The sequence below is a fragment of the Helianthus annuus genome, chromosome 8 (genome assembly GCF_002127325.2).
Source record: "Helianthus annuus cultivar XRQ/B chromosome 8, HanXRQr2.0-SUNRISE, whole genome shotgun sequence".
Taxonomy (NCBI): domain Eukaryota; kingdom Viridiplantae; phylum Streptophyta; class Magnoliopsida; order Asterales; family Asteraceae; genus Helianthus; species Helianthus annuus.
The window spans coordinates 118,508,153-118,525,999 of record NC_035440.2 but is presented as its reverse complement, the minus strand read 5'-3'; positions in this window follow the sequence as shown (position 1 = coordinate 118,525,999).

The following is a 17,847-nucleotide window of genomic DNA, read 5'->3' as shown; positions in this document are numbered from 1 at the left end:
AACAATGCTGTCCAGGCAGCTATTGATCGTCAAAATACTGAGTCTCAAGGCAGATCTGTGTCAAAACCACCCTCTAAACCAAAGACACACTCCAAACCACCCTCTGAACCCAAGAAAGATGACGACAAGCATTCGTCTACTGAGCACAGCGTTCACCGCGATAGAGAATATACTGATGCGTCTAGTGCTAAGGGTTGCACCTACAAATACTTTGTATCATGTAAGCCCCGTGAATTTACAGGGGAGAAAGGTGCGGTTGATTGTATCACCTGGCTGGACGAGATGGACACGATTGTGGACATCAGCGGGTGCGCTGAGAGGGACGTGGTTAAGTTTGTGTCCCAGTCATTCAAGGGCGAGGCCCTGGCGTGGTGGAGAGCTCTGGTGCAGGCTTCAGGTAAGTCTGCCTTGTACAAAATGTCATGGGGGGGAGTTTATTACCCTCATAAAAGAAAACTACTGCCCTCAGCACGAGGTTGAGAAGATTGAGGCTGATTTTGTCTCACTAGTGATGACAAACCTGGATTGTCAAGCTTATCTGACAAGCTTTAACACTATGTCACGCCTGGTGCCATATCTTGTGACACCAGAACCACGAAGGATTGCCCGATTCATTGGGGGCTTAGAGCCGGCGATCAAGGCCAGCGTAAAGGCCTCTAGGCCGACGACCTTCAGGTCAGTTACTGACCTCTCCTTGTCTCTTACACTTGATGCTGTCCGTCTGAGGGCACAAAGGAGCAAGGAGGCTGAAAAGCGAAAACGTGAGGATGATACCTCACGAAAGTCTGGGGGCCAATATTATTTAAACATCCATTAGTTGATGTAGTGCCTACGCGGCCAACCATATTAAGACATCCATTAGAGGTGTAGTGCCTATGGGCCATAATAATTGTCTTGTAAAGACAAAAGGCAGTGGTAGTCTATGACTCTCTGTCAGAAAGAGATAAAAGAACTACGGTTCAACTCTCTATGCCTTGATCCTCTGAAATCTCGGCTAATATATAAAACATCCTCATGATTAGGCTTTGATTGCCGCCAATACTATTATATTAGTTAAAATAGGATATATTCAAATCCTAATAATTAATGAATGAAAAGTTAACCAAATATGGTCTCTGCACCATGGTTGACAAATTGTCATAAAAGACAATCATATAATAATCTCCTAAATTAAAATTTTGTTATCTTCTGTAACAGATTCAAGTTACAATGGCGGATCCCAATGGGAGAACAGCCACACAAACGAAGATGACTACGACAATGCGTCAGTACATTTGACAGGCGCACAGCTAAAGGCTCTGATCAACAATGCTGTCCAGGCAGCTATTGATCGTCAAAATACTGAGTCTCAAGGCAGATCTGTGTCAAAACCACCCTCTAAACCAAAGACACACTCCAAACCACCCTCTGAACCCAAGAAAGATGACGACAAGCATTCGTCTACTGAGCACAGCGTTCACCGCGATAGAGAATATACTGATGCGTCTAGTGCTAAGGGTTGCACCTACAAATACTTTGTATCATGTAAGCCCCGTGAATTTACAGGGGAGAAAGGTGCGGTTGATTGTATCACCTGGCTGGACGAGATGGACACGATTGTGGACATCAGCGGGTGCGCTGAGAGGGACGTGGTTAAGTTTGTGTCCCAGTCATTCAAGGGCGAGGCCCTGGCGTGGTGGAGAGCTCTGGTGCAGGCTTCAGGTAAGTCTGCCTTGTACAAAATGTCATGGGGGGAGTTTATTACCCTCATAAAAGAAAACTACTGCCCTCAGCACGAGGTTGAGAAGATTGAGGCTGATTTTGTCTCACTAGTGATGACAAACCTGGATTGTCAAGCCTTATCTGACAAGCTTTAACACTATGTCACGCCTGGTGCCATATCTTGGACACCAGAACACGAAGGATTGCCCGATTCATTGGGGCTTAGAGCCGGCGATCAAGGCCAGCGTAAAGGCCTCTAGGCCGACGACCTTCAGGTCAGTTACTGACCTCTCCTTGTCTCTTACACTTGATGCTGTCCGTCTGAGGGCACAAAGGAGCAGGAGGCTGAAAAGCGAAAACGTGAGGATGATACCTCACGAAAGCTTGGGAAAAAGCACCGTGGAAGACGTATCTATGCTGAAAGCTTCAAGGTGTTTGAACAGAGGCTGTGTAATTTACATGGCTCAGGTGATAATTGAAGAACCAAAGCCGAAGATCGAGGATCTTCCTGTCATTTCTGAATACCCCGAGGTTTTTCCTGAAGAACTACCTGGTTTGCCACCAGATAGACAAGTGGAGTTCAGAATTGACATCATTCCAGGAGCAGCCCCGATAGCAAGAGCACCTTACAGATTAGCGCCAACGGAAATGAAAGAACTGAGGACCCAGTTGGATGAACTGCTGGCGAAAGGTTTTATCAGACCTAGTTCATCTCCCTGGGGAGCTCCTGTCCTATTTGTAAAGAAGAAGGACGGATCAATGCGGTTGTGCATCGACTATAGAGAGCTGAATAAAGTTACCATAAAGAATAGATATCCTTTACCGAGGATCGATGATCTATTCGATCAGCTGCAAGGAGCAAGCTACTTCTCCAAGATCGACTTAAGGTCGGGTTATCATCAACTAAGGGTCAGAGATGAAGATGTACACAAGACTGCATTTAGGACTCGCTATGGTCATTACGAGTTCCTAGTGATGCCTTTTGGGCTCACAAATGCACCGGCTGCGTTCATGGATCTCATGAATCGCGTTTGCAAGCCATACTTGGACAAATTCGTCATAGTCTTCATCGACGATATCCTTATATATTCCAAGAATCAAGATGACCACGAGAAGCACCTCCGTTGCATTCTCGAATTACTACAACGTGAGAAACTCTACGCCAAATTCTCGAAATGTGAATTCTGGCTAAGAGAGGTCCAGTTTTTAGGACACGTTGTGAGTGAGCGTGGTATCCAAGTGGATCCCGCTAAGGTAGAGGCAGTCATGAACTGGCAAGAGCCAAAGACGCCTACCGAAATCCGTAGTTTCCTGGGATTAGCAGGATACTACCGGAGATTTATTGAAAATTTTTCAAGGATTGCTGCGCCCTTGACTTCCTTGACCAAGAAGAAAGAAAAGTACATTTGGGGCCCGAAGCAGCAAGAGTCCTTCGAAATACTGAAGCAAAAGCTAAGCGACGCACCTGTATTGACATTACCGGAAGGTACAGATGAATTCGTAGTTTACTGCGATGCATCACATACAGGCATGGGGTGTGTGCTTATGCAGAAGGGCAAAGTGATTGCCTATGCTTCAAGGCAATTAAAGGTGCATGAAAAGAATTACACCACCCATGATTTGGAATTGGGTGCCGTTGTATTTGCACTGAAGTTGTGGAGGCATTACCTTTATGGTATTAAATTTGTGATTTATTCAGATCACAAAAGCCTTCAGCACCTGTTCAACCAGAAGGAGTTGAACATGAGACAACGCCGTTGGATGGAAACCCTGAATGATTATGACTGCGAAATCAGGTACCATCCCGGCAAGGCGAATGTAGTCGCCGATGCATTGAGCAGGAAAGAAAGGGTAAAACCCATTCGAATCAATGCCAAGAGCATTGAAGTTAAAAATAATTTGATGGAAAGAATATTAGTTGCGCAGCGTGAGGCTGTGTTGGAAGCTAATTATCCAAATGAAAAGCTGGGAGTAACTGAGGAGCAGTTGACTCTTAGCAAGGATGGAATTCTTAGGCTGAATGGACGTATATGGGTTCCGATTTATGGGGGACTACGAGATGTTGTTCTCCAGGAAGCCCATAGTTCCAAATACTCAGTCCATCCTGGTGCTGATAAAATGTACCAAGACTTAAAGGCAAATTATTGGTGGATAGGCTTGAAAAAGTCTGTAGCCGCCCATGTAGCAAAGTGCTTGACTTGTGCTCAAGTCAAAGCCGAGCACCAAAAGCCGTCTGGCTTGCTACAACAGCCTGAACTTCCCGAGTGGAAGTGGGAATGCGTAACTATGGACTTCATAACCAAGTTACCCAAAACCAGGAAAGGAAACGATACAATATGGGTCATAGTTGATAGACTGACTAAATCAGCTCATTTTCTACCCATTAAGGAGACATATAGCTCCGATATGTTAGCCCAACTTTATGTTGATAAGATTGTAGCCTTACACGGCATACCTGTGTCTATTATCTCCGACAGGGATACTAGATACACATCTCACTTCTGGAAAAGTTTCCAGCAATCTTTGGGCACGCGTTTAAACTTTAGTACGGCTTACCATCCCCAGACAGACGGCCAAAGTGAGCGTACTATCCAAACGCTAGAAGACATGCTTCGTGCATGTGCGATCGATCTAGGTGGTAATTGGGATAAAAACCTACCCCTGATCGAATTCTCCTACAATAATAGCTACCACACCAGCATAAAGGCTGCGCCTTTTGAGGCATTATATGGTAGGAAATGCAGATCGCCTGTTTGTTGGGCGGAAGTAGGAGAGGTCCAATTGTCGGGACCTGAGATTGTTTTCCAGACAACGGACAAGATTGTCCAGATCCGGGAACGTCTCAAGGCTGCCCGCGATAGGCAGAAGAGCTACGCTGATCCAAAGCGTAAGGATTTTCACTTCGAAGTGGGTGAAAAAGTATTACTTAAGGTGTCACCCTGGAAGGGGGTGATGCGTTTCGGCAAGAAAGGCAAACTGAGTCCGAGATACATAGGACCTTTTGAGGTCATTGAACGAGTCGGATCAGTTTCCTATAAACTAAACTTGCCTGAAGAGCTCAATGGAATTCACAATGTGTTCCACATCTGCAATCTCAAGAAGTGCTTCGCCGACGAATCGTTGGTGATCCCACACACAGATGTGCATATAGATGAGAGCTTAAAGTTCATAGAAAAACCTTTGTCGATTGAAGATCGACAGGTGAAGAAGCTTCGCAGAAAGCACGTACCGATTGTAAAAGTCAAATGGGATGCTCGTAGAGGTCCTGAATATACGTGGGAAGTCGAAGCTACAATGAAAGAAAAATACCCCTATTTATTTGAGTAAATCTCGGGTCGAGATTTATTTTAAGGGGGTGAGGATGTAACACCTCGAATTTTTGTGTCCAATGATGTGTTAACACGTGTCATTGTTTACACGTGGCATCTATAATAAATAAAGGACTAATTTTGACAAACCTTGAAAGTATATAAATTCGAGGGTTATAAATGTCAACAAGGGTAAATATACTGTATAGTATCCCTAAATAATGCTTAAACCTTTAAACGAATAAATTATAGATCGTACAAAAACAAAACGCGGAAGAAAGTGAGAGATTACAAACTACAGGGGTTAACTGTGTCAACATGTTTAATAATACCTCTGAGTGACCCTTTAACGTTCCAAAGACTTTGTAACGGTATTATACCCTCACTAAAATAATATAAATGAATTTCGCGAAGTTTCGATATGAAACGAGAAAGTTACGATCGAATTCGTAGAAGAAGGGTTAAAAGCGTCAACAGTGAAAGTTAAGGCTTTCCAATATAATCAATAAATAAACTGGGGACTTAATAATGCGGGTAATTAAAACGAGGCCCCTATCGGTAAATAACCGAGGGCCAAACCGCAAAGTTACCCCTTCAGAACCGAAAGGTCAGGTGAATCATTACGAAAGATTTCGTTATTAATGGCCCGATTCTGTAATCATTATAAAAGATTTGAAAAATTCAGAAAATATAACCTCACGCGACCCGCGTAAGGTTTAGACATAAGTTGAGGCGGGCCGCGAGCCTCCTCACTAATTCGCCTGATTTCTTAACCTTTAGGCGACCCGCATTAAAATGCATGGGGACTCCCATGCGGGCCGCGTAAAGTGCCCAGATGCAGAATGGTTGTAACTACTTGGCTTTTGGAGCTTTTGAACGATCAAACAACCATTAATTGAGCATGGGTGCCCCCTACACGACCCATACCACTTAGGGACACCTGCCCATGATCCATGATCAATTGTAGCTTGTTGTGTAATGATCTTGAAGGCTCTTAAGCACTATAAATAAGCTACATTGGTTCATATCATTCACAACATCAAAACACACAACTACTGATCATTCTAAGTGCTCCCAAGCATTCTCTTCTGCTCTATAAGCAAGAACACACTTCTGTAAGTCGTTCATAACCATTTTGGTTTCACATTTCCATAGTTTTAGCCTATAAACGCAACCGTCGTAACTAACGGTTGTCATTGCAATATCTTGCAAATGGTTCAGTCTTATGACGAATCAAAAATGGTTATGAGTTGGTATTTATGTGGGTAATAAACCTCTAAAAGGGTTCCCCCTGATCACCACTCTAACTATGTCAAATATCGAGTCAAACGCGCGGTTAAAAAGTCAACAGAAAGCTATTTTGGCGATTTATGCATAATCTGTAATATATATGTTATGGAACCTGTTTTGATAATCATAAAACATGATAATAAGTATATAAACCTGTTTGCGCTCGTTTGAATCGATCATTTACTATATAGAACCGGTTCGGAGCCGAATGTCGCAAAAGTTTGACTTTTGCTTTGACTTCAGTTCTGACCCGTTTTAGTGAGGTATAAATATACCTTAGGACTCTCTTAGGACCAGGTCACATGTTGGTATAAACCTCTGTGGTCGGTTCATGAGTTATCCGAGTCTTTTGCGCAATTCCGTCATTCGCCTAAAAGTCGACCGTAACGGCCTTTTAAAATTAAAACGAGTGTTTCGGACACGTGAACGGACCAAAACCTTGCTTGTTAAATTATAAGCATGTCCTTAAAGTTTCACGTCAATCCGAGGCCTAGAATGAGAGTTATGCTAAAAGGCGCACTTTTAAGAAAGTTTTGTAATTAACGGCGCAATTAGCATAACGCCCATCTAACCCAAGTTTTCGTCACCAAAACTTTTACCCACTGTGGTAAAATAATATTTTGGGAATTTTAAAGATTTTTAATAATTTTTACCTTGCTCATAACCTGCGGTTATGGCTACGGTTCGGTAAATACCGAATATGCCCTTTTTGGTCAAAACGGGAGTTCTACAAGGTCTTTTGACCCGATTCCAGTTGCTACTGGTTTTAAATAATAAATAAAGTATTTTAAGCTTTATAAGCTGTTCGGGAAACTCATATTTCCTGTAGAACTCGAAAAACTTTTTTTAAAGTCTTTAAAGTGACCGAAAAGCCCCTACGGGGCATAATATAAACTTAAACTCGTTACGGGCATTACGGAAGGTATCCTACTGATACCAAAATACTTTTAAGGCATATTGACTTAGGAAATAAGCGTAGGACACTTATGGTTAACCATTTCGCCTATTTGCGCACACGGTACGGCTCATGGAACTAGTTTTCGTGCAATAGCCGATATGGGTCAAATTATATTATTTGAACCCCAAAATCCAGAGTATGAACTATTAACCCATATAAAACAAGTCACTGAACTTGTTGGGTCCAAATCGTACTCCATTCTCGGTTTTCGCCTTTTCGTGCGAATTAACCATATCTATATATCGGAATCAACCGGTTTAAGCTACGGCTAATACAAGGACCGTTAGGATTCTAAGGGGTTAATTAAAAACCTTCGTTCCAGATTAGGAGCCCCAGTAAAAGCTATCGGTGACTTGATCTAAATTAAGGATTAATACTTGCAAAGGTAAATACTTTAACTTATTTCCCCTATATGGGCTTGGGTTACGGTATATTAATACCGCTTGATTGAGCATTATATAATTCCATCGCTTAGGTGGTTAATTGATTAAATATGATCGGCTCATTTAAACAGTTTTGTTGCTTATAAGCCTTTGGGGGGTTTAATGACCATTGTCCCGGATATCCTCGGCATCATTTTACGAAATGGCCACGACCATCGACATCCCGGTGTAGGCGTACACCCGGTATAAAGTGTCGACATTAAAACTAAAAGACGTAGCCGTTGGTTTTCATACTACGGTTTTACGCAAACGTGGTGTGTCTATAAATCTTTAACCCGGCACGACCCGGGCTACTGAACGCATAAAAGAACATGTAAAACGTTCACAAGATCATTATGAATTTTCCCAAGTTATAAAAGAGTTTGTGCCTTGTGCATTCAAATCAATTTTAATAAACATTTTCAAATGTGTCAGTTGAATGTATTTACCAGTGTAAACTGACGTATTTTCCCCAAAAAGATTAAGTGCAGGTACCTAAACGTAATTGGCTGGTATTAGCTCCCTAGCGTCGGGATAAGCCTCGCAAGCTTGATTGCAGTATCTAATGGAACAATACTTTATCTATATTTACGATCCACTGTGGATATCCAACCCCTGTAATACATTTTGATATTACAATCAGAGGTTGAAATTTATATATTTATCTTATGCTTCCGCTGTGCATTATATAATTGTGTGGTTTGACTATATTGTTGCCAACATCGTCACGGTAATCCCCCACCGGGCCCACCGGTGAGACACGTGGAAATCGGGGTGTGACAACTGATCATATCCATTTCACAATAATCAGAATCAATCAATAAACACAGAACTATTGTATGAAGAACTAGGGTTTTGCATGAATCACATAATCAAGGATTAACAACAAGAAATCATTAAACGTTTACCTTAGATTGATTCTAGATGAAGAGAGGGATCAAGAGTGATGATTAAGAGCTTGCCAAGAAGATGATTGTAGAGAGAATTGTAGAGGAATGTTGAAGTACGTATGATGACTGTGAGAATGATTAGGGTTAAGGGTTTTGTTTTATTTCCACCATTAACACTAAACACCCTTAAGTATTATCTATTATAAAAATGCATGCACAAGAAATACAAATTACAGTTTCATCACCAAGTCCATGTAATTGTCAAATCTTTCGTAAATAACACATAACCATGCACAATCACAATATACTTTATCGAACAAGCAAACCAATTGTGCAAGTAAATAACTAAACAAACAGTGAACGTGCAATAAATGCGGAAGTGGAATCTCGGAAACTCGAGTTGTTTGACACATAAGCGGAACCTTTAGTAAAATGTACACAAAAGCGAAACTACATCATAAAATACAAATTTGACTTTCTAGACCCTATGTTGACCTATCTTGACCTAAGACGCAATGCAGACATAGTCAACAGACATTCCATGCATCAACAGACTCCCCCTTGGATGTTGACGTAGTCTTCAACTCCCCCCTGAGTCTTCAGTTTTGGTCTTTTCTCCAACTCTCTGTCTTCTCATCATAAGCACTCTATTTTCACAGGTTTAGGATCACAACCTGACTCTAACTTCCATCTTCCCTTTGACTGTTGATCCAGACTCCCCCTTTCATAGACTCCCCCTCTCAATATGCTAGAATCTGAGAAATCTGGTTCAAGCTTTGACATTTAGCTTCCGTTGGAAATAATGAAGTTCAAAACCTGTTACTCAACCAATAACATTACCATCTATTTTTTAACAATAAATCATATATTCAATCAGCTTTAGAAATCCACTCAAATATTCAGGTCCAAATTAATAACCCTGATTACTCAATTAATCTGCCAAGTTCAACTTAATGACCCTGGTTGATCATTTGACGAATCAAACTGATTTTGTAAAAACGTTTTCTCATTTTCTAAAAACAATATAACAAGCATCAATTTAATGAACTTGTTTTAACTTTGAAAACATCTCAATCTCCAACAAAGTAAGCTCTTCTCATTCTTCAGCTCAGAACTTTCTTGCATCTGCTTCAATCTTCTGAGAATCCAACAATCAACTCTCCACTTTGGTTTGTCAAAAAAATAAAGCAGAAATGTAAAATCTTTTTGGATTTTAAAGTGATCTAAACTAAGAAATGAAATATAGAAAACTTAAATTGCAGAAAATAAAGAAATTGAACTATATACAAACTTATTTTTGATGAGCGTGTCAGGGAATCATATCAGCTTTTCAGACAAATTACTAGTACCGTTAAGCTTTATTACATGCTCAGACTTAAACAATTCACCTCGATTATCGATATACTGATCCATCTTAAATTCTCACACAGATTTCAATCTATTCAGGATACGATTTAGATGACTTATGAACTTAGCTCATTCATGTGTCCCAACTCTTGAATATACTCCCGTATCCAGAATCCCAATATTCAGTCTTACAGGTGAGTATACTACAATGATATCTGTACATAAATTAGGTATGCGAGGGCCGAGGGATCTCAGGTCGATATTTCCGTATGCGCAGAGAGATATCAGCTTCGACTTTTCAGTATGTCCCCTTTAGAGGATCTTTTAGCTACAACAGCAGCGACTATCAATTTTATTGTTTCATCTGCATGCTGAGGGTTTATGCTATGTTTCAAGCATTTGGTGAAAGTATTATCCAAGGACTAGGTCAGAACTTCCGTTCAGCAGAAGTCCCGGAATAATACCCCAGACATCATTGAGTATAAAAACCTAGTATATCAGAATACGAGACCTTTCAAACGAGATTTCAGGGGTTACCTATATATCCAAGTAGTGTTACCCACAAATTTAACAAGTTTGAAATTTTAGGTTTATATCCCGAATAAATCTACTAAATGTGCGAAAACCTATCGACACATCATCAATGAGATTGTTTAACTCATTTAATCTTTACAATTATTTAGCATACTGTAATTGTCTAGCCGATGTACTATCATTTTCCCTATATACACAAGCTCTTTTTCAAATTTTATATTGTTTATGTATTTTTTGCATTTTTTACTGTTTTTGTATTTTCTGAAAATATATCTATATACATCTAACTACTCTACTCCCCCTAAATACCAAAACATGTAAAAAAGCGACAAACCATTGCAGATTGTTTTTCGTCTTCATCCATAATAGTACTCTCATCAACGCCAATTATGTCGTCCGACACCGACAGAAGCTTCATACCGTTCAATTTTAACAAATATTTAAACCGATTTTTATCAAAAGCTTTGGTATGTAAATCAGCTTTTTGTTCGTCAGTGTGGATTTTATCAATTCGTATCAACATTTTCTCGAAGCAATCACGAATAAAGTGATGACGAATTTCTATATGTTTAGTTTTAGCGTGATGTACTGGATTCTTTGTTATATTTATTGCGGCCTCATTATCAACAAACAAAGGTGTGTTAAGAAACTGCAAACCGTAGTCGCGCATCTGTTGCTGTATCCACAGGATCTGAGAGCAGCAACTACTAGCAGAAACATACTCCGCTTCACATATAGATAACGCCACAGACGTTTGTTTCTTACACTGCCAGGTAACCAATCTAGGTCCAAAGAACTGGCATCCTGCAGTCGTTGATTTGGTATTGACTTTGCAGCATCCGAAATCCGAATCGGAATACCCTTCGAGCGCAAAATCGCCTTTTCTAGGATACCACAACCCCAATGTGGGTGTTCCTTTCAAGTAACGTAATATCCTCTTGACAATGATCATGTGCGAAGCTATCGGGTTAGATTGATATCTTGCTGCGAGGCACGTTGGGTACATGATATCAGGACGTGAAGCAGTTAGATACATCAAAGAACCTATCATGGAACGGTAGAACGTTTCATCAGCCCTGTCTCCGGTGAGATCTGGGTGAATCCCATGATTTGTTGCAAGTGGGGTAGCAGCTGGAGTAGAACTTGACATTCCAAATTTCTCTAGAATATCATGCACGTACTTCGTCTGGTGAATGAAAATTCCCTCAGGAAGTTGTTCAACTTGTAGACCCAGAAAGAATTTCATCTCCCCCATTGATGACATTTCGAATTTTTGCCTCATCACCTGTTCGAAATCTTTGCACAATTTCACATTCGTTGACCCAAAAATTATATCGTCCACATAAATCTGAACTATCAGAAGATGACCATCAACGACTTTAGTGAAGAGAGTGGCATCCACTTTTCCACGAATAAACTTGTTAGCGAGTAGGTGTTGAGACAAAGTCTCGTACCAGGCTCTTGGGGCCTGGTGTAAACCATACAGCGCTTTGTCCAATAGGTAGACCTTGTTTTTGTGGATTGGGTCAGTAAAGCCCGGCGGCTGACCGACATAAACCTCCTCTTTGGCCTTCCCATAAAGAAACGCCGACTTTACATCCAACTGATATACTTTGAAGTTCTTCCAAGACGCAAATGCTAGGAAAATTCTGATAGCCTCTAGTCGTGCTACAGGAGCATAAACTTCTGTAAAATCAATCCCTTCCTGTTGACTAAAGCCCTGAACAACGAGTCGAGCTTTGTTCCTTACAACCACTCCTCTATCGTCTCTCTTACACTTGAATACCCATTTCGTATTAATTTTCCTTTGACCATCCGGTAAATCCACTAGCTTCCACACTCCCAACTTTTCAAACTGACTTAACTCTTCTTGCATTGCAATGACCCAAGAGTCTTCAGTAAGCGCCTCTTTGTAAGTTCTTGGTTCAATCTACGAGATAAAACAACTTAATGAAAATTCAGTTTGTAAAGGTGCTACTGTAGAATAAAAACATGTTAAGCCCTGGTCTATTTGACGTCTTGTACGAACGCCTGAATGCAGTTCTCCTATGATCAACTCCTCTGGATGATAAGAAAGAGTTCGCGGCATCACTTCGCTCGGAACATCTACATTTCCCTCCAGATTAGTAACATTCTGATCTGCATCTTGTTCACCAACTTGGTTTGTTTGACTATATATCTGGATCTGCTCCCCCTCAGGATCTGAATCACCATGGTCAAGTACTGGCAGGTTATCAACTTCTTGATCATCATTCACTGCCGACTGATTACCAGGAGCAACTTCATCATCATGTTCACCAGCATTACTAGGACCTGCTTCATCATCATTTGAAGTTTCCCGAGGTCTTCTAGAATACTCCGCTAGGAACCTTAGCTGCGACTCATATTCTCGCAAAATATCCAGCTCATCAAAGAAATCTTCATCTTATTCTAATTCTTCTCTCATGTCAAACGAATCCCAAAGTTTGTCATAATGATATTTCCATGAATCACCAGGACTTTGTGGCGGCATGGTATGACCATGACATTCGACATTCGCTGCTTCAATAATCCGCTTCTCATTTGGAATGAAGACACGACGCAATGGATTGGCATACCCAACAAATATTCCCTCAAAGCACTTCGGACCAAACTTTCCATTAGGCTCTATAACTGTACAGGGTGACCCGAACGGTTCTAGATACTTCAAATTCAGTTTGCGGTTATTGATTAGCTCAAAACATGTTTTGTTGAACTTTTTGACAGTAAGAACCCTGTTGAGCGTATAGCATGCGGCGGAAACAGCTTCAGCCCAAAAATTAATCGGTAACTTTGAATCTGCAAGCATAGTTCTAGCCGTCTCGATTAGCGTCCGATTCTTACGTTCTGCGACTCCATTCTGTTGCGGAGTGTACGGAGCACTAAACTCATGTATACCTCTTTCATCACAAAATTCTTCCATCTTACTGTTTTTGAATTCAGTACCATTATCACTTCTAATTCTACTGATAGGCCTCTGGTACAGATTCTCATTTCTTTTAAACAACGCCATTAAACTGTCAAATGTTTCATCTTTCGTTTTCAAGAATGAAACCCAAGAAAATCTGGAGTAATCATCAGTCACGACCAAACAGTAGTAATCTCCTGTAATACTCTTAACGTTCACCGGACCAAACAAATCCATGTGAAGTCTTTCCAGAGGTCTCGAAACTGAATTGACTTGCTTTGTAGGGTGTGACTTTTTCTTCTGTTTGCCTTTGACACAACTAATGCACTCCCCTTCCAGATGAGAACCTTTGACATGAACTCCTGTCACCAAATCATTATGCACCAAATGATTCATTTTTCTAAGATGAATATGCCCCATTTTCCGGTGCCACAATCTTAATTCTTTTTCCGTTGCTCTGGACACAAAACAATGAGCCTGACCCGTGGTTGTAGTAGCTACACTCATGTCCAACACGTACAGATCATTGACTCTTGGTGCCCGCATGATGATCCATTCCTCAGGTATCACAAATCCCGGTTTCAAGATCAAACATTCTTTGTTAGTGAAGTGAGTAGTATACATCCTGTCACAGATCTGGGAGATACTTAATAGATTGTTCTCCAGCTCTACAATGTAGTTAACTCTCTCAAACGTTATGATCCCATTTGATAATTTTCCTTCACCTATAATCCGACCTCCCTGATTACCCGCAAAACCAACATATCCTCCATTTATATTCCTCACATCATACAGTAATGCAGTCTTCCCTGTCATGTGTCTTGAAGCTCCACTATCCATGATCCATCTGGATACAAGTTTTGGAAGATCCTGCACATAACAAACTTTGATTTAAACAACTTCAAGAAAGATGCCGATTCATGCTTCGCGATCCAGGAAGCTCCAGCAATTCAAACTGTTTAGTCAAACATCGAGTCCACCCAGGCCTCATCAGCCTTAGGTGTAACCTTGACTCTCGCAATTTGAATTTTGAAATTTTCAGCCTTAAGAGGTGCAAAATTTGCATCATAATCAACCGTAATTGATTCTTCAGCCTTTTTCACTTCAGAAGTTGAAATTTTCTTTTCAATTTTTGGCTTCCAAACTTGTTGAGATAATGCAACCCTTTTGTAAAATTTGTCGTTTTTAGTTACCAACTTCTTTACGGGTTCATTTTTCACACTCTTTTTCTCAACAACTATTGGTGTTTTACCCTTCACATCAACTTTCTTCTGTTGAGTCTTCACAGTTTCAGTCTTAGGCTTCACATTGGTACACTTTCGTGCAATGTGACCAACTTGATTACATCTGAAACAAGTTCGAGTATCAGCCACTCGACTTGTGCCTTCAGACTGAGACTGTGAAGTTCTCTTTTCAAAGAATTCTTTGTTTGATTTTGAAAAAAATTCTTTCTCTTCATCAGCAAGTGAACTCAAATTGTTCACAAACTTTTTCTTCTCAACAAACTTCTTGTTTGGAACATTCCATTTCTGATATGATTTACTCCCCTGATAACCACCTGACCAATTGTTTCTGTTGTTATTGTAAAAACGTGGTGGATTAACAGATTTCTTGTTGTAACCTTTTTCTTTCTCAAACCACATTTTACTTTTCTTTTGATTCAGATTGTTCACTGTTGACAACTCAACTTCGACCAGTTTGAAAACATTTGTCAAGTGTTTACATTCTCAATCGGAAACTCTGAATCCGAAAATAACTTATCCGAACCCAACATCTTGTACATGACAAGATTTGATTCTTCACTTAAGTTGTTCTTGGACTTTTGTTTCGAAATGTATTTGTCCAAGAAACACCCATCTTCCTCAGTAGTGTCACTATCTGTTTTAAGCACATTTTCAACAACACCTTTTACCACATCATTTTGGACACTATCGTCATCGGAAGATGTGAACGTGACATCAATATTCTCAGGAAGTTTCACTTCACTTCCTTCCTCAAGTTCAACCAACCCAGATTCCTTTTTCGTGTAATTATGTAAAATTGGCGGTGGAACTTTGTGAAAACCCACCCCGGTTCCATCAGAATACACGTCTTCGCCAGCTTTGTTTTTCCCGATGGGTTTGGGAACAATGTGCTGCAACACAAAGCTTGCGGAGCTATAGCTGTTAAGCTTCAACTGGATTCGCTCGTTTTCAATTTCAGCCTCTTGAAATTTAAGTTTCAATTTAGCGATTTCATCCAGTTGTTTGTTGATTGATTCTTCTTTTACTCTCAGCACTGCTTTTAGATGTTCATTTTCTTTAACAGTTTTACCATTTCGATCATCACTATCTTTCACTGTGCTTTTAAGTTTTTCAAACTTTTCAGAAATTTGACGGTTTTCAAGAATTAACCTTTCATTTTCATGTTTAACTTTTTCATGTTCAATTTTATCAGTTTCAATTTGAGCAGTTAATTCTTTAATCCGTTCAGTTGAAGCTTTCACTGTTTTGTCACGCGCAAGAATCTGATTCTCAACGCTTCTGACCTTTGGTGTCAGATCTTTAATTTTCTCACCGTTGAGATACGTGATAGTGTTACAAAATTTGCATTCTTTGTTGCAATTTTTGCAATCAGCATTTCCTTCGATCTTTTTACCTAACGCATTTGTTGACGAGTTTGGACTGACCTGGCCTTTTAACTCAGACACGGAGTTAGAGTCTACCTCAAGTGCTTTAGCAGCCAGCACTTTGTCAGCCATTTTTCCCAGGTTCTCTGCAGTCAACTCCTGCATTGTATCGATAATGCCAGTATCAATCTTCTTTGCTTTCTCAATCTCTTCTTTCTCTTTCTCTTCTTCTCTCATTTTCTTGGTTGGAGTTCCCCACCATTTGTTCTGCCAATATTCATCCTCATCTTTCATCTCCTTGATTAAGGCTTCCAGATCAAGAGTTTTGTGATCGATCGCAATATTTCCATACTCATCAAGATAACACTCCCTGTCCTGATCCCATCTTTTCGCTCTCTTCGCTTCCAAATAGATACCAGAAAGTCTAATAATTTTGTTTTCCGAAATCATTTTTCTGTATTTATACTTCTGCTCTTCAGTTCGATTATCTTTCCACGGAATAGGTTCATTTTTCACCATGAATGCATAACCAACCGCATCTTCCTCCGGTAGCACTTCTTTACTCCAATCATACCCCTCATCATCGTAAATCACCGCAAGAGCTCTAGATTTCTCTCTGTTTTCATCACCCTGCTTCAATCTAGGCGGCTGAGATTTATTCTGATGGTATATTGCCTTCTTGTAGTAATCGTCTCTGAAATGATTCTCTGACTCATCAGCATACACGTTTCTGCATTCTCGCTTGAAGTGACCCTTCTGCTTACACTTGAAGCAAGTCACTTTGGACTTATCGAACCCCAATTTGGTAAATGGACCACCAATTGTCTTTCTGCCCATTATTTCCATGAAACGCTGAGCACGACGAACAGCACTAGCCATAGCCCAACGAATATCGATTAACTCCATTTCTTCAGGATCTATTTGGTCATAATCTTCCTTCGTCAGGTTGGTATTTCCAATCTTTCCAGCTACTAACCCTTCGTATGATTCCAACACCGACGCCAAGAAGACCATATGTTGCTTAGCCGACTCCTCGTCAAAATTCTATGCATTCTTCAAATCTATTGCGATATTGCATTGGAAACGATTCTTTGCATCAGAATGACTTGCAGATGATGAAGATCCAGTGTGATAACCACTGTGACTTCCACCACTTTGACTGCTTTGACTTTCTTTGCTTGTTGTCGACACATTTTCAGCAGAAAACGCAGTTTTGGGAGAAGTTGCTTTTGGCATCATGCTCTTCGGATAATATAGATCCAAATTCTGTTGGTAAGATGAGTGATTGACTTTGTACGTCTTCTTCAGTTCCAGTTCGTGACTTTCAAGTCTCTCAATCACCAAATCTGGTTTCAACTTTTCAGGAGCAATAGTGTTCTTCAACATCAGCGCATAATATCTCCAATCCATCTCGTCTGGTAATGAATCGAACAGTTTGTCAACAAGTTCTTCATCAGAATATCTAATATCATGTCTTGCTAATTCCAGCTTCAGATGACCGAACCTTTCTATCATTTTACAAACTGACTCATTCTTAAGACAACCAAACATATCAAACTCTTTCCTAAGAAGTTTCTTTTTACTTTTTACAATTTCAGTACTTCCTAGACATTTCTTTTCTAGCTTTTGCCAAAGATCTTTTGCATTTGTATAATCGATCAAAGAGATTATGTCCTCCCGAACAGACTGAAATAACAAAGCCACGCATTTTTGCTCAGCTACAAACGATTCAATCTCATCAGCTGAAGATAGAGTTTCACCATTTTTGTTTCCTTGATCATAACCGGTTTTCAAACTCTTCCAACTGGGAAATGCAAATGCCATCATCCAATCTTCAAACTTTCTGGACCACCGACTGTACTC